Source organism: Curcuma longa, unplaced genomic scaffold (genome assembly GCF_044706935.1).
Source record: "Curcuma longa cultivar G26 ecotype Majalengka, Jawa Barat unplaced genomic scaffold, ITB_CL_G26_1.1 contig_2016, whole genome shotgun sequence".
In the NCBI taxonomy this organism is placed as follows: Eukaryota; Viridiplantae; Streptophyta; class Magnoliopsida; order Zingiberales; family Zingiberaceae; genus Curcuma; species Curcuma longa.
The window spans coordinates 1-24,876 of NW_027431286.1; the positions used below are offsets into that span (position 1 = coordinate 1).

Sequence of the window (24,876 nt, forward strand, 5' to 3'; positions counted from 1 at the left end):
GATTTCTTTGCAATAAATAATTTGAGATTCATTATTTTCCTTCACAAAATTAATTTGGCAATCACTATTCATCAACTCCAAAGCATTAAAATATTGCCAAGCCCAAATAAAAAGAAAGTGCCAGAGAATATATTAGGAACACTAAACAAAGCACGAAATAGTAAGAATGTTTAAAAGTTTGCATTGTATGTCCTAGAACCTTCATTAATAAAATGTAAAGGCTCAATGCTTTCAGAAATTTCATTTTTTAGAATAGAAAGGAATGGACCCACCAGAGTGAAGAAGGTGGGATTTGAACCCAACACCATGGCAACCACTTCAAACTTCATAGACCCTTACCAACACATTCCTTAAACCTTTCAGACATAACACAAACACTACCTTTTTCTGAAATGACAGAAAACCCCACCATATTTCCTCATGTTATTTTATTAAAATATAAGATAACTGTCAACAAAACATCCGAATCAACAATCATTCTCTAAGATTGCTGAAAACCCAAAACTTACAAAGAACAACTTCCGTAAAACATGCGCGCACATGGGTTCGTAAACCGAATCTTCAGACTACAAAGAAGGAAACGAAAAAAAACTGTCGGATACTACGAGCAATATCAAAAAGAGAAATGATAACAAGAAAAAGTTAGCTTAAAAAAAGACCGTTCTTTGATGTAGAAATCTACACGATCAGAAAGTAAGAACGACAGGCAAATGGAATCAACTAGTTACCATAAATTCATAATCGATCCTCACCGATAGTGTAAAGGAGTCGGATACCGAGACGGCTACCGCTGGGCGAATGGTGAGCCTGCGAAGCACGGACCGGAGCATACCGTCGGAGGGCAACCGCGGCGAAGAAGGAAGCTAGCGGGGAAGAAACATACAGCAATGATATCGATGAGTTCCTGCATCAATGGCAGCTGGAGAAGCAAATCTCGAGAAGAAGAAGATGAAGCGGCATGGTTTTCGACTTGGAATAGCTCGTGCTTTTCTTCTGCACCCCTTCGCGCAACCTTTATAAGGCAGCGTTGCGTTGGTCCGGTGGCCGAGACAATGCCGTGGAATGGAGGATCCGGTTAGCTTAATTAACGGGTCCATCCCCGTTTAAGACTTGCATTTTTTTTTTTTTACAGGGTTTAGGCCTTTACAGGGTTTCGTTTGGGAGGAGGTGAGGGGAAAGAGAGAAGAATAAGGAAGGAGCAAGAGAATCTTAATCGATGGAGGGATGGAGTGAGTTAAAATGGGGAAAAGAAGAGAAGGACAAATTTTTCTCTTGCATGTCTATGAATTGACATAATTTCTTACATTCCATTTAGGATGCAAAGAAGGGGAAAAAATTTAAAAAAACATTTATTTCAATTTTATTCTTATGTAAAAATATGCATTTGGATCAATACTATATACTTAGATGATTTTGGATGTTTGTTAAATTATTATTATTTAATGTAAGACTTGTTAGTTAATGATTTTGGATGCTTGTTAGTTTTAGATTTTTACATCAGTAAAGTTTTATAAAAATATATGTAAAAATATTAGTTTATTCTTTGTTATACCAAAGTATACAGGTTCTGTATTTCGCATATTTATTATATGTCTATTCATTATTTCTTTAAATTTTTTTATTTATTTAAGTCGTAAATATTAATTTTTGTTGGTCTCATGAACTATATATATATATATATTTTTTCACATATAGATTTATTTTAAAATAAGGATATTTTTATAATTTTATATATTTAATTTTCATTTCCTTTCCTTTTACTTCCAAACAAAGTAACACATATTAAGTTAATGAACATTCCTTTCCATCCAAACAAGGAGAATATAAATACTTCTCTTTCCCTCCCTTTCCCTCCCTTCCTCTCCCTTTCCCTTTCGTTAATGAACCTTCTCTCATCCCATCCAAATAGAGCATTAGGTCTCACGATTTAGGATTTAAGGTTTATGGTATTAGAATTTAGGATTTAGGATTGGAAACTGTTTTTTTTTAATTGTTGGCTAAGCATCAATCTGAAAACAGTCACCATTCCTCGTCAAGGGTTGAATCCACCCAAGAGCCAGCAAAACCATTTCTTTTCCAACGAATTGGAGAGTGGAAAGTAGCAAAGAGTGGACGGATGGCATTGACAGTATAATGGCAATTTTTTAGTACAAGGAGACAATAAAAATCATTTCCCCACTATCAAAGAAAAAACAAATACTATATGACAGCTTGAATCCAGTGATGAATCTTATCCCGCCATTAGACTCTAGTAAATTAAAGTTCCACCAGTTGATGTATCTTCTTGTGAATTCTATACTCTAGTAATTAAGGTTCCGAATACTGAAACCATATCGTTCGGACCGATGAGATACCGAGGGTTTCGGCAATCATTCACATAAAATATGCAGTATCTAAAGCAATCTGCACTTAGTAAACTACTTTTACAAGTCAATTATTGCGTCTTGCACTTAAGATGGTGGTTTTATAAGCCATTATAGAGTTCTAATGCCACTTGATGAAATAATGCAAGTCAGAGATCCACTACTCTGAAGAATATCTCTAAAAAGGCACTTCCAACTTGTCTCTCGCAGCATGATCTTTGGCTCCCCGTTCCTTTTAGCGCCCATAGGTTAAGGCCAAAAGGAACATGCATTAAGAGCACTAAGCCCACTCACCAACCATATATATAAGAAGCCATAGTCAAAGCTTTCAAACTCACTAAATCTTATTTCTTTTGGTCTATTTGCTTCCTTTCCTTCCTATTTCTCTCCATGGCAATGTCTCAGCGAAATGATCGCTCTCAGTTAAGATTTGATGTCAAAATCAATGGACTTCCCTCTGGTCTTGACCTTGCAGGTAACAGCATGTACATTAGATACTACCTAATTCCAGGAAATGGGAAGAAAATTTGCATAGGCACGCGGGATGTTCCATCCACATGCAATCCATGTAGCAATGAGATCGGCACAATTGAGTGCCTGGTGGCCTCAGGAGTCCTAGACGAAAGACTCGAACCACAAAAATTCATGTTGGAGCTAGGGTGGAAGAGTGCGGTCCACGGAAGGTTCAGAGGCTCCAAGATCTTAGCGAGAGTTGAAGTTGCATGGAAGGATTTCATGTTGATGCCGAATAGATGTTTGTTAGTAGAGACGAAGGTTAATGTCACAAAAGCTTTGAATGAGCACTGGAGTTGCAGGAGGATGACCATGAAGAGATGTGATTGCAATAGCTGTGAGTGGGTTGGGGGTGATGAGGACATGTTTCTTGCTGCATCAGCACTCAATGCATGGTAGTTATGAATCCAAAAATATGTATTCAGTCTTAGCAATAGCATAAACACAATGGCAAATTATGAGACTTTAAACGTTGTTCCGGTGTAGTTTCGATGATCAACCTTTGACCTCCAATTTAGGACAAATAATCAGAAACTATTTCGGTGATGATGGAACAATCTCTGGAAGTTTCACAAGCTTCCGTGAAATTGACAAACGGTCATTTGACGATCGGAATTTGATTGGCATAAAAATTTATCCAACGACTAAACATAATTTCCAGCGATCGGACAATGAATTTCGACATCCAAAAATCCGAATATAAGCAATCTTCCCTCTCTTCTCCACATCTCTCTCTTGCAACACAAAACAGACCATTGGTTTTTCCCTTTTGGCCGGCAGCACAAAAAAAAAACACAATCTGCCGGAGCAAGCGACCGGCAACAAATTTTCGCAAGGAGGAAACCAATCGGCCGACACACACGCGATCAACCACGTTGAGGAAGCATGATCGAGATTGGGAGAAGTCGCACAGTGCCTTGGTGTGTTTGCCAGGCATGCGAGAAGAGGCACACGATTGGGGAAAGCAGAAGCGGCGTCGGCTAGGAATTCCCTGATCGCTCCAGCTCCTCACGCGGCCCGCAAGGCTTCCATCCTTCATTCCCATGGCCGGCAGACTCGGGATCGCAGAGGGGAAAGCACGGCGCTTGGAGGAAGCTGGCAGGCGATCGGCGGCCGATGAGGTCAGAAGAACGTGACTGCCGGAGGGAACAAACTCCGCGTCATAGGGTTTCCGCGAGCCAGCAAACCGGACGTCGCCGTGCATAGGAGGAAGAAGATGCTGAAACAAGGGCGATGTCATTGCCGCGTCCGTGCAGAGGAGGCTGGTGCCGCGTCCGCGCAGAGGAGATCGTAGGCAGCGCGTCGCATGGGAGAAACGACGCCGGCAAGGTCTCTGTCATGCTCCCTCTTTTGGCGTGAGTGGCGATGGAGAAGAAGCATAGGAACCCAAAATCGCGATTTGGGTTTTTTGTATGAGAAACTACAATGATTTTCCTTTTAAAACGAAAACCACAAAACCCAAAGAAACTGGACTGGCTGAAAAACCTAAACCGAGTTACTGTAACAAATCGGACTCAAACTTGGCTCGCTCGGTTCACTAACCAAACGAATTCTGATTTGACCCAAATCAGTTTTGTTCGTTTCGTCATCGCAAAATGAATCTTCTCATCGCATCCGTTTTGTCAAAATCTCTTCTATCATGAACCAAACCAAATTGGTTCAATTTTAATTCAAAATTGAATCATTTGGTTCACTAACCAAACATCCTCTGATATAAACGAAATCAGTTTTATTCATTTCATCTTCGTAAGATGAATTCCATCATATTGTCCTTTGTCCGGTCCAACCAGACTTTATTCCTCTCATTCTGAAAATTCAACTCTCAAACTCGTTTTAAGTCCTTCGGAAAACTTGTAGTGCGTGTGACCCAATAGGTTCTAGGTTATGTTGGCCGCCCGTAATTAACCATTAATTACAGAACAATCATGAGTGACACCTAGTAGTACATCATGATTCCCAATTGACCGAAAAATCAACGATTGATTCCAGAACATCTTCTAAACCTTTCAGCAGCTACACTGAATCGTGTCTCGTTCCTTTCACCGTCTTATACCCGCTTGATTCAGGACATGATCTATGTGTCAGTCCCCACTAGGCTGACTACGTCACACCGACCACAAACTACTTTCTTGTCCTGTGAATTCAAATTACTTATACATGTATCCAAGAGTGTCGTACTCTTAACATGTAATGCTTTGGCCAAAGATTTTTAGTAACAATCCTGACAAGCGGCCGCAAGGTATACGTCTCCTTTTTCAAGGAACGGTGAATCATATGTGGGCTATTCAAATACCTTTGGACACTTCGATTTATACCCAATCATCTCGAGTTCACACCTCTTCGGAGATGCTTGATATCAAAGTATAAGTCTCCATGACCAAGATGACTTTAATACCGCAAGTCAAAGGAAACTCGCACTTAAGCTGCACTGAGATCTTTATTGACATATATATATCGAACCATATGAAGTCTCAAGGTTAGTCACTCCAATGAACTGGTTACTTTTAACCAACATCCACGTTTAACTCTCAACATCCAATGTCTCCAGCAGTGAGATCAGCTGCTTGGCTAACCAAAGAGTCTAAACGTGTTAATCTTGACAGAATCAATGACGCGCGTGCTCATCAATTCTTCGACTATGAATAATTTCAGTACATTCATAATTGCACATGTAGAGATGCTCACGAGTTGTGATCCAATCACAAATTTTCTCATGCTATGAATCGTATTGCGGGCATTCAGTATTACTAATTTTTCGTTTCAATAAAGAATATCTTTTCTCTGTTGGGATCGTCCCGGTGCAATGCGCGTGTTTACACGTTTCGCAAACGTGCGCAGCAGAAATAAATAAATAATTAAACAAATTTTATCACAACACACGCATATAAAACAAAAAATAACATGTACAAAGCATGACAAAAATTTAAAATGTTTAGAATAATAAATTATTCTAAATGCGTACCTTGCGGATAATGACATTAAGTGGTATTGGCATCAAGGCCAAAAGGAGCATGCATTAAGGGCACTAAGCCCACTCACCAACTCTATATATAAGAAGCCATAAATCTTATTTCTTTTGGTCTATTTGCTTCCTTTCCTTCCTATTACTCTCCATGGCAATGTTTCAGCGGAATGATCGCTCTCAGTTAAGATTTGATGTCAAAATCAATGGACTTCCCTCTGGTCTTGACCTTGCAGGTAACAGCATGTACATTAGATACTACCTAATTCCAGGTAATGGGAAGAAAATTTGCATAGGCACGCGGGATGTTCCCTCCACATGTAATCCATGTAGAAATGAGATCGGCACAATTGAGTGCCTGGTGGCCTCAGGAGTCCTAGACGAAGGACTCGAACCACAAAAATTCATGTTGGAGCTAGGGTGGAAGAGTGTGATCCACGGAAGGTTCAGAGGCTCCAAGATCTTAGCGAGAGTTGAAGTTGCATGGAAGGATTTCATGTTGATGCCGAATAGATGTTTGTTAGTAGAGACGAAGGTTAATGTCACAAAAGCTTTGAATGAGAACTGGAGTTGCAGGAGGATGACCATGAAGAGATGTGATTGCAATAGCTGTGAGTGGGTTGGGAGTGATGAGGACATGTTTCTTGCTGCATCAGCACTCAATGCATGGTAGTTATGAATCCAAAAATATGTACTCAGTCTTAGCAATAGCATAAACACAATGGCAAATTATGAGACTTTAAAGTGTTGCTCAAAGAATTCATGTTTCAAATCTTTTCTTACACATGCATTTAATGGTTTGGATTTTATCATATTGAGTATTTTGTCCCTTTAATTCCTAATCCTTGCCTCTTTCACTCTAATTATCGGGTGACTTTTGATGTGTTGATATCATCTCGACTTAAACATGACAGGATGAAGAGATACTCTACAATAACCAAATGGGATCTTAATGTAGGACATTTTCTTTCTTACTGTGCGGAGAATTTTACATCATATTCTTATTTTAGCATCCAATTTTTCAGGCAAAACTAGAGAAAATTACAATATTGGCTATATAAGAATGTTCTTGACTTAGGGTATGGCAAACATGACTAAGGAGATGAATAAGCATTAACTAGGACTACCCTTTGGATTAAAGGCTAAAGAACCTACACAGCAAGAACATATTCTCCTCCTAAAAATCAAATATAAAATTTGGAAGTTTATTCTATCTTTATAGTTGATCTGGATGTACCAAGTGACATAATTGAGAGGCAGATTGACACTTTAAAAGTCTAAAAAGATTAATTTAGAAAAGTATGAAAGTATATCTTTTAGTAAATTGCTGCTCAGTGAAGCATGAACTTTTACTTGAAAATTCAAACAAGTTCTCGACAAAAAGAAAAATAAATCCACAATATCTATAAAAAAAATAAGCAAAAGAAAGTATAATAAAACACGCATTGATATCTAAAAATTTTTGGGAGGATGAACTGGACACTCAAGTATATATCTCTAAGAAGAACTTAAAACAGGGATCATTTACTAGCAAGGAAGTTGATTTTTCCAATGAAACCCAATGTAAAATACATCAAATCATAGACAAATTTAGATTTGCGCAAATGTTTAAATTCTAGAGGCTACGTTAAATTAACATGAAGAAGAAGGATGAAAAACTGATTCCGTCATTTCGATATTTTAGGATCGATCAGAAAGTAATCAATCATCATACCTTTTAGTCCTGGCTTTAACCCTAGAAAGGAAGCTGCAACTTCTTCTGCTTGCTGCCGCATAGATTTGGAAGGATGGGCGGCGGTGCTTTGCCCTTCTTGGCGTCCACCGCATGGATATAGGAGACTATTGATACCAGGCCGTCAAAATATTATCTTTTAATAAATTATTAGATTTATTAAATTATTATTAATTTAGATAAGATAATTAAATTTATTAATAATTATCTTTTTTAATAGATTATTAAATTTATTAATAATTTTTATATTGGTTTAATATTATGATTATATATAGAGTTATTATGAAATATTTTAGAAACAACAATGAACTGATTTAATTAAATAATTAATTTACTTTGGTTATTAGACATCGATCCCTTGAGAGTGATCTTCTCATCCTCTTTCTTTCATCATTTTTTTCTATGAGATAGAACACGAATTCATATCAATTTAGTATCAGAGTAAAGTTAATTTCATATTATGATAAATGGGAGATCCTATAAAGATAAATTCTCTGGTTGGCGAAGTAGAAATCCTATCAGATTTATTTCTGAAGTAGAAAAATATTTTATTTTATACGACAGATCAAATGATTCCAAGGTCGAAATAGCTTTTTTGCATCTGGATGGATAGGCTCTTCGATGGTATCAATTATATATATCATGTTATGGATATGTAATATGGAAAGAGTTTGTAGATGGTCTTTTAACTCGTTTCACATCTCAAAAATATAATAATACATATGAGAAATTATCCAAAATTCAACAGATCACCATGGTAATAGAATATCATAATCTTTCTTCGACTCTTTAACCAAACTCGTGATTGATCAGAACAAAAATTACTGAATACTTTTACTGAAGGACTTCATCTTAACATCCAAAAAGAGGTAAAGACCCATTATCTTAAAAGTTGCATTATCCTTTACATGAATTCAAGAAGAGAAAGTCAATAAGGAAGTGCGAAAAAATGATAAGTGACACCGAAGTCATCAATGTACACAAATGAAAGTATTGATGGATGAACCAATAGAGGATTCAAAGAAAAAAAGATGATATCAAAAAAGAAAAAATATAAAAAAGTGTCAATGAAAAATAAGATGTCATTATGATAAAATCAATTTGTGTAGTATCAGAAGGATTACAATCTCCACAAATAATAAAAGAAAGAGGATTCATTAAACAACAATGAGATAGTTACAAAGACAATATATATGAGGAGCTAAACTTTACGATGCCCGTAATTGAAGTCATTGGATCTACACCAATCTCTACCTCCATCGTTCTAGTGAACGAAGCGATAATGTCTTGTCATCTCCAACAACATCTGATAAATCATGAAATATTTTTTCATCATAACTAAATGAGGACCCAACGTAAGGCTAAACAAAGAAAAAGAAAGTATTGGCATGCTCATAAATTTTCAACGAAGACCCAAAAGAAAATTTCAAATTTAAGAAAAAAATTATAAAATATCATTTGTGTTCGTCAAACGGAGATTTCAATTGGTGCATAATAAGAAGCTATTTTATATAAATCATTGAAAGAAAAAGAAGAATAAAAAGATCAACCTTGAGAATAAAATTATTTTGAAAGACAGTGAAATGATACGATCCCTAGATAGACTTATTCAAATAAATTTTTTTAAAGTATCGATGTAATCAAAATATCTCCAAATAGCATGATATTGTCCACTTTAGGCCTAAATTCTCATGATTTTACTTTTGGGCTCAACCCAAAAGGCCTCATACTAATGGAGATATCTTTTATCCTTTTAAATCCATGATCTTTTCCATGTGTTTTAGATGTGGGACTATGTTTACACCCTTGCAACCCAATACCCCCCCTCAAATAAAGAACTACAGGCCCCCTCAAACAGAAAGTCTCCATTTGATGTCTGAATCCTCGACTCACCATGATTTTCTGCCTGGTATCTGGTGCTCTTGATTCAGATACGGGAGCACCCACTTCCTTTGTTTAAAGTTCAACTCACATAGTTAGATCTAGATCATGACTCTTCCGACGATTAGTCTGGTGAAGAGCGACCTTTATATAGCAGATGAGTGGAGAACTTAAATAAAGAAGAGACAAGACAGTAGAGAACTAATGTATTTCTTATTGCAGATGAATGAAAAACTTGATTACAACCATAGGTTATACATGCCTTTATATAGCAATATGAAAAATTAATCTGATCCTGAAATCATGCTATGGATCCTAAAATTGTGCATCTAGATTTAATCTAGACCAATCATTTATTCAACGCATATCCCTTGATTACGGATACTTTATCTTAATATTTATGACTTAATTTAAATAATACAACATAGCCTCTCTTAAACTAAGTCACAAATATTAGTCATCCCAATCGCCTTCTTCAACTTAAGAAAATTCTCTGTCTTCATTGGTTTTGTAAAGATATCTGCAACTTGATATTCACTAGGGCAATACTCGATGTTGATTTATTTTTCTGCAACCCATTCTCTAATTTTATGATACTTGATATCAATATGCTTGTTGTGGCCATGAAAGTTTGGATTCTTAGATAATGGAATTGTTGACTAGTTATCACAGAAAATTATCGTAGGGTCATCTTGTTTGTGTTGTAGAAAATCTAAAATTTTTCTTAGCTAAATTGCTTGTGTAGCACAATTTGTTACTGCTATATATTCTGCTTCTATTGTTGAAAGTGCTACCACTTGCTGTTTTTTAGAAGACCAAGAAAATATAGTTGAACCAAGATGAAAAACATATCCTGATGTACTCTTTCTAGTCTCAACATCTCCAGCCCAATCACTATCTGTATATCCAACAAGCTTCACAGTTTTGTTAGAAAAATATAAAATTCCATCATTAATTGTACCTTTGACATATCTAAGAATTCGCTTTGCTACAACCCAATGTGACTCCTTTGGTTTCTCCATAAACCTGCTAAGAAGTCCAACTCCAAAAGAAATATCTAGCCTTATAGCAACTAAATATCTTAGACTTCCAATCAAACTTTTATAAGCTGTAATATTCATACTCTTACCGGTTTCATCTTTGGATAACTTTATATTTTCAATCACAGGAGTAGGAACTGGTTTAGAGCACTCCGTTCCAAACTTTTTTAAAATATCAGAAGCATATTTCTTTTGTGAGACAAAAATCTCATCATCCATCTGAATAACTTCAAGCCCTAGGAAATAACTCATTAGACCCATATCTGTCATTTCAAATTTACTAATCAAAGTCTCTCTGAATTCTGTGATTAACTTTAAGTTATTTTCGGTGAAAATCATATCATCAACATAAAGGCAAACTATGAGTGTACCACCAGATTCAGTATGTTTAACATACAAAGCATGCTTGTAAGAATCAATACAACTATACTATGCTCTCGGAGCTTACTTTAAACCATATAATATTTTCTTTAACTTGTAAACTTTATTCTCTTCCCCTTTCTTCACGTATCCTGCAGGTTGTTCAACATATATTTCTTCTTCTAAGAAGTCATTCAGAAAAGCAAATTTCACATCCATTTGACATAGTTTCCAATTATTTTAAGCAGTAAGTGAAATAAGCATGTGCACTGTATCAAGTCTACTTACAGGAGAAAAAACTCTTCAAAATAATCAATACCTGCTTTTTGCTTATAACCTTTTGCAACCAACCTCGCTTTAAAACGATCAATTTCACCATTTGACTTATACTTTATCTTGTTCACCCACTTTATTCCAATTGGTTCTTTTGTTGGAGGTAATTCAGTCTCAGCTTCCAAGTACCATTAGTTTTAATGGCATGAATTTCCTCATCCGTTGCTTTCAACCAATGAGTCTTTTTAATAGCATCTTCAAAAGATATGAGATCACAATATGCAAAAAGAGCAAACTGAACAAGTTTTTCATCAGAAAGGTCATTATCATTACTTAATACATAATCTTGTAAGCGAGCTGGTAATCAGCACTCGCATTGTGATGCGTAAGCTCCATAAATTTTTAATTTTTAAATATATAAAATTATGATATATATTATAAAAAATACTTTAAAAATATAAATAGATATAATAAAATTAGATAAAATTAAGAAAAACTATATAGACACAAAACTATCGTTATACAATTTCAAATAATAATTTAAGACGCATACTTTTTCAAGATTAGTCACTTGAAAAAACAAATAATTAATATTATAAAAAGTTAAATCTTAAAAACAAGCTAGTTAGAATTCAGAAGTTACTACATTATCAAACACAAATTACAAACACAAACTTCAAAGGTTAACTGTTTTAATAAACACATATCAAAATAAAGTACCAAATTAGAAAATAAAGTACCAAATTAGAAACTAAATTATTGAAATATCTAATAAGGAATAGCACCAATAATTAGTAAGAAACTGACAAGATAAATATAATGATTCTATTCATCAAAATCAACATCATCCATATCACCATCTTCATCTAGTGTATTTATTCCTCTAATAGTTGACTGTGATTCCAGAATTTCTATCACATCTTCATTTTCTTCAAAAGTATCCAAGGTGGCAATTTGTTTACCTTTGCTCTTGCCTAACCACATAATAAAATTTAAATAAATTCATATCAAATTGACTTAGTGTCTCAATATAATATATAGAAAATTAGTAATGAATTTGAATATTAAGAAGTTAAAAACTTACTTGATGAAGTTAAACTTTCATCATGATTTCTTTTTCTGTTCTGTGGCACCAACTGAGATGAAGCATTGTGTAATATACCAAAAGTTTATGGGTTAATTGTAAATAGCCCTAATTGATTTATAAAGATTAAGGGAGTTAATTGTTAGATTAAATAAATAAATGTTAGGTGTTTATAGGATTAAGTCTCATTAGTAAACCCATTAAACCAATTCCAATTAGGAGCCCAATTGAGACCTAATTAGTCAGCCCGATCTGCCAGGTAATAAACCCAGTTGAAGAGCCCAGTTAAAAGCCCGATTAAATCAGCCTATTGGATCCATTTAAAGCTGAAATCCGAAACCCGTTGGGAATAAACAGTGATTGCGATTTTTTGCTTCCGCCGCGCGCGACCCGCGCCCACGCGCAGACCGCGTCTTCCGAGTTCGGCGGAACCGACGGACGCCGCCCTCGCGCCGCGTCCGCCGGCGAAAACATCGGGTAGGCGGCCTTTAAAAGGCTGTGCGAGGAGGGGAGTCGAGGCATCAACCTTCTCCCGTCTCCGCCGTCGCTTGTCCTGCCGCTACACAGCCGCCGTCGCCCTTTCCCCTGTTCTCCTCTTCTTCTCTTCCTCTTCCTAACTGCCGCTGCATCTCCTCTGCTCGAAGCCGCCGGCGATCTTCCCTCTTCCCGACGCCCTGCCGCCGCGTCTCCTCTGGCTGCCGCCTGCCAGCGCCTGCTGCCCGATCGCCGCAGCACCGCCACCACCGTTCTTAGCCGACTCCACCGCAGCCGCCGTCACACGACGAGGAACGCAGCCGCCACTTGCCTTCCCTGTTCTCCCCGTCAAGCAGCCGCCGCGGGCAACCACCTGAGAAGAAGACATATTGTTGCGCAGTAGAGGTAGGAATTATTGATTAGTAGTTGGTTAGTTTAAATGATAATTAGGTAACTATGGTTAGTTAATTAACCATGGCGGATTTGACTAAACAAATGACATTTAATTAATTAAGCTAATTAATCTAATTTAATTAGATCGATAATCAGTTTAATAGTTAGTTAATTAGTTAATGATTAGTAAATAATTGCTTAAATTAGTGACATGATTAGAGGTGATTAATGGTTATCAGGTAGGATTAGGTAATGGATAAGTATAGATTTATTAATTGTTTAATGTAGTTTATTAATCAATTTAATTAATGTAGTTAGGTAATTAATTACAGATTTAATTATTAGTTAATTTGATTTGTTAATTAATAGGTGATTAAGAGGTGATTAAAGAGGGATTAATTACATAGGTTAAATTGATTAGCCGTTAGATTAATAAATGATGAGTAAGTGTGGAATAGGATTAACTTGAGTTTAGATTAATTAGAGTTTAATTGAGTTATATTAACTTTAGAATCAATTAGGATTTTCCTTGATAGAAATTAATATAATATTTAATAGTGTTGTATTTGTAAATTTCAGGACTTGATTGGTACGGAGAGATTTTTAGTGCGACAGTTCGTCAATCAAGTGGGTACCTTCTATCCTTGGACTCTTAATCTTCCCTGTGCATGAATAAATAAATATTAAATTGATATATGTATATTTATATATGTATAATTATTTTAAAAAGGGGATTAAAATGATCTTTAAAATATTGAAATATGGTTAAAATAATTAAAGGGTAAATAATTGATTTATTTCTTGTTCGCACATGGGTTCATCTGAGGGATTTAAAATGGTGAAGGGTGTTTTCCAAAATTCAAATAGATATTCTCATTTACTCTGCTATTGATATTTATTTTTTTATACTGCTTGACCTTTTATTTCTCATTTTGTTGATATTACATCTGGTTGATAATTGTCCTTACCTGCAAATCTGATTGTGATACCTAAATGAATGAATATGTTTGATTTGATTTGAGTTGGTCATTTAGACCAAGTAGAGAAGATATCTATTGAGAATGTAACCCTCATGGTAATAAATGATGAAAAAGGATATAACGTGAAATGAGATAAAAGAAAATAATAAATATTAAAAAGTGTTAACTATGAGCCTAGTTTTTTTTATACCAGAGTTTACCAGAGTACTGGACCGTACACCAAAGAGTGGTGCGAGACGTAGTCCTCGGTCCAGAGCACTTGACTGGCCACATATCGTTGTGGTAGAGCGGAGGCCACGGTCAGTGTTTATTTGTCTTCCACCGGTGAGGGCTAGAGAGAAAGCTCGTACGTTAGATAACGTATGCGACAATATATTCTGAAGAGGCGATGCTAGCCTAGATTATGAGATTTTATTATTTTTGTACTCTGATGATATTGGCTCCCGTTGTATTGCTTATGCACCTATTAACACCGATGATATTAATCATTCATGAAGAGATTATACTGATGATAATTTGATATAGCATGATTAAATAACCATGATTGAGAAGCTATCATAATGGCTGATATATATTATGATAATTAAGTTGAGATATGAAATTAACATATGAACTGTTACTTGATCAATGATAATTGAAGATAGTAATACAGATATATAGATATATACACCTATTATGTATACATGGAGAACTCTAAAAAAAGAGCTTAAAATGACATTGAGAATTATGATCTACTCTATTTTCTTGACTTCTTAAATAAGATTAAATTCATGCACCTCTTTCCTGATTACCCACTTAGCCTTTGGCTAACTGTCTACATTCTTTGATTTCTAGTTGCAGGCACAGGTTAGTAGATAAGGACATCGGAACTTGGAGTTCTGTCGGACTGCCCCCATCTCATCGCAAGACGAAATCAGTTTTCTTTCATATGTTTTGATTTGGATTTTAATTGGTTGTGTGGTTTATGGAATTATCTATGGATTTTATGGTAAATTTTATCGTAGTGTTTTGGTATTGTCGTTGATGCATATGTTGGTAGTACTAGGCGTGTGGGTCATCTTGGCTTTTGTTCATTTGTGTAAATCCATATTTTGTTATATGGATAGGTCCCCGGGGCCTTATATTCATGTTCGTATTCAGGGAATTGTCATGGATACTGGGGAGGTGCTGTCGAAATTTTTCGGACGATCTCCTGGGTCGTGACACATTGTTAGATTTATCAATTGGGGATGTTTTCTCATAAATCTCAGTAATTGGCAAAGTCCTGACAGCATCAACGCTAAATAAATCATCATCATCAAGCCAATCAGCTTCTTCTGGAAATATAGGATCTTCTTTTTCAGTTATCCATTCATCATCTGAATCAACTTCATCAATCAAAATTGGATCAAAATTTTGCTTCCTCTTTATACTCCTCTCCCTTAAGCGAGTATTGTACATGACATACACCAAAACATTCAACTTCTTATGCTCAAGTTTATTTCTCTTCTTAGTATGAATCTAGAAGATAGTAATATGCGAAAAAAGGATTGAAAATTATAGTGTAGAAAGCATAATCATATAAAAATACACAAATAACAAGAATGAAAATTAATATTACCGATTGGAAAGTGCTCCAATTTCTTTCACAACCTGAGGACCTACAAGTCAAACTAAGAACACGGATGACAAATTTTGTTAATTCTGGAGTCTTGCCCCTAATAAAATTCTGTTTTCAAGCTCAAGAATCATGCAACATACCTTTCCCAAACAATGCAAAAAAAAAAGAGAGAAAAAGAAAATGAAAAAATGGAAGAAAAAAAGGAGAAAGTTACCTGATTGATCTTCGGATCTGGATGGAATTCCTGAATTGAGAAGAGCAAATCACTTGTGATTTGTGAGCTTGTTGAAGGCAGGGAAATGGAGATTTGAAATGGTTGATGGTGGTGAAGGAAGAAATTGGTGATTTATAGACAGGATTAGGGTTTTACCTTTTTAGAATTAGGGATTTAAAGGAAATAACATTTTGCAGAAAGATCCTCTTTATTGTTTGATAAGTCTAAGACTCTAAGCTATTAAATTTCTATTTTTTAAAGATAATTTATGAGGCTTATGCCTTTAACGCCTCGGAACTAAGGCTCGCCCTAACGCCCAGGCGAATGCCTTGAAGTTCTGGGCGTACGCCTCACAACACTTACGCCTTATTTCATCGCTCAAGGACAGTATTGAAACGCCGGAGCACGCCTCTGAAATGCCTTTTAAAACACATAGGGTCATTGCATCATGGAAACAAATTTGCATGTGTGAGACGCAAAATCCAAGGACAAATCTACATGAATTTGCCCTTTTTTTCTCCCACTATCTAATCATCTCCCCACTATCCATTACCCGTTCAAGTGTAACATCCTAACCTAAATCTTAACAATAATTTCTTGGCGACGTGTCATCGACTGAAGCGACGGTGATGGCGAAAAACCTAACTTCGGGCGCCAACGCCTAACCTCGCAAGCAGAGCATGTTAAGGACTCGATCAATGTAAATCCTGATCAAATCAAGTCAAGTCGAAACTTGATTCAAGTGGACTTAACTCGGGGTGAGCTTGGGTCAGATCGAACTGGTCCTCTCGAGTTCGTCCCCAGATGGAGTTTAGTTCAGGTTGATCTACCTCATGAGGAATTTAGGTCCGACCGTTTCTTTCGAGTAAATTCAATAGGATGGTCTAGTTCCCAGCAAATCAATTCTTTCCGAGTCAGCTACGAAGTAGAATTGGCAAACCTCAATCAAACTTAGAAATGATTCGGCAGTTGCAGAGTAGGAGAGGAGTCGATTAGTGAAAATGCGGTGGTTATAGAGCGGTACATCACCATTAATAATGATATCAATTAAAGAGAGAGAGGCATACAGGTTACAAAGGTACGTAATTATTAAAAATTAAAAAAATCATAAGATGAGAAGATAAAAGGAGACTATGGTCCATAATTTTTAATCCTACATGGGAAGTCTCATTACTTTTATTGCTGATTTGTACATTTTAATTTCATCACGATGATCATTGATACTCTAATTGTTATTCATATTTTTTACCTCTGTGTTGGTAATTATAAAAGTAGTCTATTCCGATGTATCCAATATAAACTTTTGAAATAATATCGGGATGTCTACTCAAACACGTCGCCTACTTTTAAAGTAGTCTTACTAAAGTGACCACTTTCTAAGAGAGAATCCTGTCATAATTTCCACAGTCTTTATGTATTATCCCCTATTTTGTGACGTTAAATCAGGATAGACTCATTAAGCTCTATGGTAATCAATGATGTTCTCGTGAGATTTTAAATTATTTTCGTGAATAACCCCTCAAACACGTCATATGATAAAAAGAGATGAAATAATATAAAATAGGCGTCAATAATACTTAGGGCTACTTGACGCCTTGTAGTTGTTACCTCTTATCTCCTTTTATAGTTTCAAAGTCGTGATAGAGTTTCCTAAAAAGTAGAATAACTCTTGACATAATTTTCTAAAATAAATGGGCGGCCAACTAATTTTCCAAATAATTTTCCTTAGATCAAGGAGAGAAAGGCTAATCAAACCATCTCAAATCAAGGTTAATCAATTCTCATCTAATCTAGGAGAATCTAATCAAATCTCCTCAAATTAGAGAGAATTTAATCAAATCTCTTTAACACGAGCCTTATAGGGTTTTTCTATAGCCTCCAAAGTATTTTAAGAGCTTTCCTAAATTTGTCTAAGCCTTCCAAAAATATTGGAATGCGGTAGCAGAACACAGTCGTGCCTATGGACAAGATTGGAGAATGTCGAGGGACACGGTCATGTCGGTGAGCATAGCCTGCTCGTGTCCTTTATTGGGCATGGGAGCTTCTCGATCGAATTTGATATGGCCAACCCGTGTCGGCCTCTGTAGCCTCCATTGTTGCTCTGTCATGCGTCAAACTTCGAAGTTTACTATGGACTTTAATACATATCGTCAGGCATGGGAGCTTCGAAGCCTTATAGGTCAAGCTTCTCGACAGAATTTGATATGGGAGCTTCGAAGCCTTATGGTCAAGCTTCTGATAATAATCAGGATTTTATTCCTATCAGAGATCAGGATGCAATACAAGAATAACAAGAAATTGTTAATCAACCCTCAGAAGAACAAACTCTACAGGCTCAAGAACTAGTGCATACATAAGTGCCTTTACGTAGGTCCAATAGAGAAAAAAGGAGTGTTATTCCAGATGATTATATAATACTAGTCCAAGAACATGACGAAAATAATGGCATGATGAAGGATGATCCAATCAACTTTCGTTAAGCCATGCAAGATTCAAATTTTCAAAAGTGGATCGAGGCAATGAATGAGGAGTATAAGTCAATGCAAGACAACAAAGTTTGGGAACTTATCTTATTACCAGAAGGTGTGAAACCCATTGGTTGTAAGTGGGTTTTTAAAATCAAATGGGATTCAAATGGTAATGTAGAAAGGTATAAAGCACGTCTTATAGCTAAAGGTTATACTCAAAAATATAGGATTGACTTTAAGGAGACCTTTTCTCCAGTTTCAACGAAGGACTCTTTTAGGACAATCATGGCACTTATCGCACACTTTGATATGGAACTCCATCAGATGAATGTCAAGACAGCTTTTCTCAATGGAGACATTGAGGAAACAATCTATATGGTGCAACCAGAACACTTTGTATCGGGAGATCCAAAGAGTATGGTTTGTAAACTTAAGAAATCCATCTATGGATTAAAGCAGACTTCTCGTCAATGGTATCATAAATTTCATCAAATTATCATCTCATTTGGTTTTGAGGTGAATGTGGTAGATGATTGTGTATATTATAAGTTCAATGGGAGTAAGCATATCTTTCTGGTTCTATATGTTGACGATATTTTACTTGCCACAAATGATATAGCTATGTTAAACGATACTAAGAGATTTCTCTCTAAAAATTTTGAAATGAAAGATCTTGGTAACGCATCTTTCGTATTAGGAATCCAAATACACCGAGATCGTTGTCGAGGTATTCTTGGATTATCGCAAAAGAGCTATATCAATAAGGTGCTTGAAAGATTTGGCATGAAAGATTGTAAACTAGGTAACACTCCGGTTGCTAAAGGAGACAAGTTTAGTCTTAAACAGTGCCCTAAAGGAAGCCTCGAGATTCAAGAAATGCAAAAGATTCCCTATGCTTCGGCAGTAGGAAGTCTTATGTATGCTCAAGTTTGTACGCGTCCAGATATTGTGTACATTGTTGGAGTGTTGGGCAGATATTTGATCAACCCAGGAATGGATCATTGGAAAGCAACAAAGAGGGTAATGAGATATTTAAAAAGAACTAGTGAATACATGCTCACATATAAGAGGTCAGATACTTTTGAGATCATGGATATTCTGACTCTAATTTTGCGGGATGCCAAGATAGCATGAGATCCACTTCAGGCTATGTTTTTCTATTGGCTGGCGAAGCTATCTCTTGGAGAAGTGCTAAACAAGCACTGACAACTTCTTCCACCATGGCAGCAAAATTTATAGCATGTTATGAGGCATTAAATCATAGAATATGGTTGAAAATTTTTATCTCTAGGCTGCGTATTTTGGAAATGGTTGAGAGACTATTAAAGTTATTTTACAATAGATCAGCTATATTATATTTCAACAACAATAGGAGCTCGATAAAATCGAAGCACATCGATATCAAGTTCCTTGTTGTGAAAGAAAGAGTACAAAGTGGACAGATTTCATTAGAACACATAGGCATAAACTCCATGATAGCAGATCCTTTTACAAACGGTTTACCACCCAATGTCTTCTATGAGCATACCACTCATATGAGTGTTATTCAATTTGGTGAAATCTAGATCTACTAGGAGTTTGTACTATATATGTTTTATATATATGTTTGGTTATATACCAAGTTTTTTTTATCAGATATAAAGTTTAATGTTTACTTCATTACACTTTGTACAACTTAAGTTAATGTTTTTAATCTCACTTTGGTTAAGGAGGACCAGTTGAAAATTGACATGAATAGATCACCTTGCATGTAATTTTCATGCCACACATTCATGATTGATCTATGTCATTTGATTATATTGATGTACGTGACTGCTGATGGTTTAATTGAAATAGATACAACAAAGACTACATTGATTATACGTTTATATAATTAATGGACGAGATTGTTAAGGAAGCCCTATGACTATGATGATAAAATTTTGAGCTCACTAAAGTTAACACATTTATAAATTTACATATATGATATAGTGGGAGATTATTAAAATTTTGGGATCATAATTGCAATTATAAATGTCATATCATCAATTAAATAAGTCAATAATTAATGTAGTCAAAATTATGATTAAAAGATTTGACTTAAGGGCATAATTGTTATGAATATAATAGTGTGGATACCACATGTGTAATTCTAATTTGTTGAGGGGCCAAATTAAAAATATGCAAAGTTAGATAATTATAAAAAGGGTTATGGTCCTAGTTTATAGAACGACGCTTCAGTTTTGTTCTCCATCGACAAAACTCTTTGGAATCTTAGAAAAATCTGCAAATTGAAGATCTAGGTTCTAGATCGACTGCAAACCATGAATCCTGGTATGCTTCTGCAATTCTAATTATTATACTTGTGATTTTTTGAAAATTGAATAGAGTTTAGAATTTTCTATTGAGATTTCCCTATCGATTTTTCTTACATTTCACTCTTTGAAACGAGAGTTTAGCTGGGGATTTTAATGTTTACAAGTGGACTGCAGTAGTTGAAGAAGAATGAAGATTGGTAAGTTCAACTATTTGAAGATTGATGCGATCCGAGTATAATTATATCGTCTGCTTCAAAATCATGCTCGAAATTAAAAAATGATCTCTTGAAATTCATCTAGACATCGAATGAAAATGAGCAGCAGCAGCAGTGCCGTGGTCAAACAGTTGTCTTAAAAAAACAAAGAACAACGAAAACACGAGGTTGGATATAATAAATTAAAACAAAGCGCCAAAGTTTCCTATAAAAAGAACCAATCGAGCCTCATAAACGCGAAAACGTTCATTACCTAACTAAATGGCAGCAGCAACAACCACCGCCGTCGCCGGCAACGGGCCACACTCCGTTTCCGATGGCCGCTTGGAAGAGCTACTCGCGTTCGACGCCACCAAAGCGGGCGTCAAAGGCCTCGTCGACAGCGGCACCACCGAGCTCCCGCGGATCTTCATCCACTCCCCTGACGATCTCCCGGGTAAGGACGCCGCCGCCCCCGCCGGCCTCCAAGTCCCCATCATCGACCTCTCCGCCCTCGCCCGCTGGCGGGAGGAGGTGGTGGGCCGAGTCCGCGAGGCGTCGAGCTGCTGGGGATTCTTCCAACTAGTGAACCACGGCGTCCCGCCGGAGATCCTCGAAGCCGCGCTGCAGGGGAACAGGAGGTTCCACGAGCTCGACCCGTCGGAGAAGGCGAAGCTCTACAACCGCGAAGCGAAGATGAACGTGAAGTACCTCAGCAACAACGACCTCTTCGTGGCGAGAGCTGCCAGCTGGAGGGACACGCTCTATTGCTCCTTCGGCAACTCCCTGAATCCCCAAGAAATCCCCAGCGTCTGCAGAGAAGCGACGCTGACCTACTACGAGCACATGGTCGGCTTGGCTGAACTGGTCTTCGAGCTGCTGTCGGAAGCGCTCGGACTGAGCCGAGACTACCTGAAGAGGCTCAACCTGTCGAGCAACGCGCACGATGACCGCGCACTACTACCCGGCGTGCCCGCAGCCGGAGCTCACCATGTGCATCTCGAGGCACTCCGATCCTATCTGCCTGACGTTGCTGGTGGAGAATGCGTTCGGCGGCTTGCAGGTACGTCACAAGGGCTACTGGGTGGACGTTCCGCCTGTTCCCGGAGCGATCGTGGTCAACGCCGGCGATCTCCTGCAGGTAAACAAATTCTTCGACGTTGTTGCTCTTCATGAAAAATTCTGTTGATCTGAACGCATTCCTTCTCTGGTACATAGCTCATCAGCAACGACAAGTTCATCAGCGTGGAGCATCGCGTGTTGGCGAGCCGGCGAGGACCTCGATTGTCGGTGGCGGTGTTCTTTGCTCCGAGCACCGACGAGAAGACTCTATATGGCCCGATCGAGGAGACAATGCTGGATGACGAGGTGCCAAAGTATCGACGAGTACTTTACGCTGATTATATCAAGTGTTTTTCTAATAGGGGCACCGGAAGGGACTCTCCACTCGAGCAATTCACTCTTTGAAGGAAGAAGAAGTTGATGTCGATCGTGTTAGTTCCATTGTCAGTAATAAAAGCTTCTTAGCAATTCACTCTTTGAAGGAAGAAGAAGTTGATGGCGTGTTAGTTCCATTACCGTTAATAAAGGCCTCTATTATGAAGGAAGAGACTAATTAAAGTAATGGATTTTACATAGGGTCATTGCATCATGGAAACAAATTTGCATGTGTGAGACGCAAAATCCAAGGACAAATCTACATGAATTTGTCTTTTTTTTTCTAATTCTAACCTTTTCTACATGTCTGATTCTCATAATCAACTCAAATATACCGTGAGAGCATCTAATCATCTCCCCACTATCTCATTACCTGTTCAAGTGTAACATCCTAACCTAAATGTTAACAATAATTTCTCGATGACATGTCGCCGACTGAAGCGATGGCCGGCAAAAACGTAACTTCGGGCGCCAACGCTTAACCTCGCAAGCAGAGCATGTTAAGGACTCGATCAATGTAAATCCTGATCAAATCGAGCCAAGTCAAAACTTAATTCAAGTGGGCTTAACTCGGGGTGAGTTTGGGTCAGATCGAACTCGTCCTCCCGAGTTCATCCCCAGATAGAGTTTAGTTCAGGTTGAACTAAACATCATGAGGAATTTAGGTCCGACCGTTTCTTTCGAGTAAATTTAATAGGATGGTCGAGTTATCAAATCAATTCTTTCCGAGTCAGCTACGAAGTAGAATTGACAAATCTCAATCAAACTCAGAAATGATATATTCGGCGGTTGCAGAGTAGGAGAGGAGTCGGTTAGTGAAAATGCGGTGGTTATAGAGCGGTACATCATCATTAATAATGATATCAATTAAAAGAGAGAGAGGCATACAGGTTACAAAGGTACGTAATTATTAAAATTTTAAATAAAAATAAGATGAGAAGATAAAGGTGACTCTTTGGTCGATGATTTTTAATCCTATATGGGAAGTCTCATTACTTTTGTTAGAATATTAATATAATATATATTAATATTATTATGTGACCCGGTCATATGAACCGATCCGTCCTAACTATCTATATATATGGTTGTAATCCTTGTTTATTTTCATTTGAATTAATAGAAATTTATTTCCAACATGGTATCAGAGCAAGTTTTTTTCCGAACGCCGTGACTAAGGATCTAGGAAAACCCTAGATCCCTTCTCCCGCCGCACCTCCCCTCCCCATGCCGCAGCGATAACCCACCCGCGAGCTCCCCTTCGCCGCCGCACCTCCCCTCCCGTGCCGCAGCGATAACCCGCCCGCGTGCCTGCTCTGTTCCTCAGCCGCCGACGCCGACCAGAGCCGCCTCCCTCACCAGCAAAGCTTGCGCCACCGCCTCCCCTCTTCTTCCTCTTCCACCGAAGCAGCGCCGACCAAGACTTCTCCCTGCCGACGCCGTCTGAAGACTTCGTCGAAGCATCGCCGCCTGCGACGCCCTCTGCCCAATACTGACTGCCGGAGAAGAAAACGGAACTCCAGAATCAGTTGAAGGAGCTGAAGAATGAGCTTTCCCTCCTCCGCGTCGCTAAGGTGACCGGTGGCGCGCCCAACAAGCTCTCGAAGATAAAGGTGGTGAGATTGTCGATCGCGCGTGTGCTGACTGTGATCTCGCAGAAGCAGAAAGCTGCGCTGAGAGAGGCTTATAAGAAGAAGAAGCTCCTCCCTCTGGATCTCCGCCCCAAGAAGACACGTGCCATCCGTCGCCGACTTACCAAGCATCAGGAGTCTTGGAAGACAGAACTCACAGCATGCAGATACGATCAAATGGTGTTGGCATCAGACAAACTATCTGAGAAATTCTGAAGTTCTGGATCTGTTCGTTCTAAGCGGCTTTGGCAGTTTTGGTGGATGCTTAAAGAAGGACGAAGGTCTCTCAATATGGATCATGTGGAAGCATCTGGTATTATTGTTATATTGTCAAGAGACAATTATGATTTGTGGTCTGAATCTATGAAGAGTTTTTTAATTGGTAAGAAGCTGTGGAGATATGTCACTGGTGACTTCACGGTGCCAGTGCGACCTGTTGGAACTCCCACTACTCCGCCTACTACAAAGGAAATTGATGATTATCGTATGGCTATTGATGACTGGGATAGTAAGAATCATACTATCCTTACCTGGATTCGAAACACGTCATCTAGGAATATCCAGATCCAGCTCCGGCGAATGGATACCGCCAAGAAGGCCTGGGATTATCTGGAGAACCGTTTCCAGGCTACCGGAGGCATGCACCACTATCAGTTGTTGAGTTCACTACATGCACTGAAACATGAGTCAGGACAATCCATAGATGATTTCTTCTCTACTATCCAGTCACTTTGGGATCGCATTGATGAGGCCAATATTGATGAGGAACAACTTAGGTCATTCAGCTACTGATGAAGCTCGATCTTGAGTACGAATCTGTTCGTGGATCATTGCTCCATCATGATCCACTTCCTTCGTTAGATATAGCTATGAAGGAGATCCTCTTTGAGGCTACTCGCTTTGTCATGCTTCGGTCTCCTACTACTGATTCTGCTCTGGCTGTTCCATCGTCTGTTGCCCACGTTTCCTCGCAAGGATGCTCG

At 37.8% G+C, this 24,876-nt stretch overlaps 1 long non-coding RNA gene and 1 pseudogene across 1 annotated transcript; both read left to right on the plus strand.

Moving 5' to 3' along the window:
* The first annotated feature begins 13,056 nt into the window (after positions 1-13,056).
* LOC141817338 (uncharacterized) lies at positions 13,057-14,958 on the plus strand. Its single transcript, XR_012600814.1, has 3 exons — positions 13,057-13,087; positions 13,655-13,702; positions 14,890-14,958. It is a non-coding gene; the product is annotated as an uncharacterized LOC141817338 (long non-coding RNA).
* A 6,152-nt stretch (positions 14,959-21,110) lies between these two features.
* On the plus strand, positions 21,111-22,413 carry LOC141817339 (1-aminocyclopropane-1-carboxylate oxidase homolog 11-like; annotated as a pseudogene).
* Positions 22,414-24,876: the final 2,463 nt, after the last annotated feature.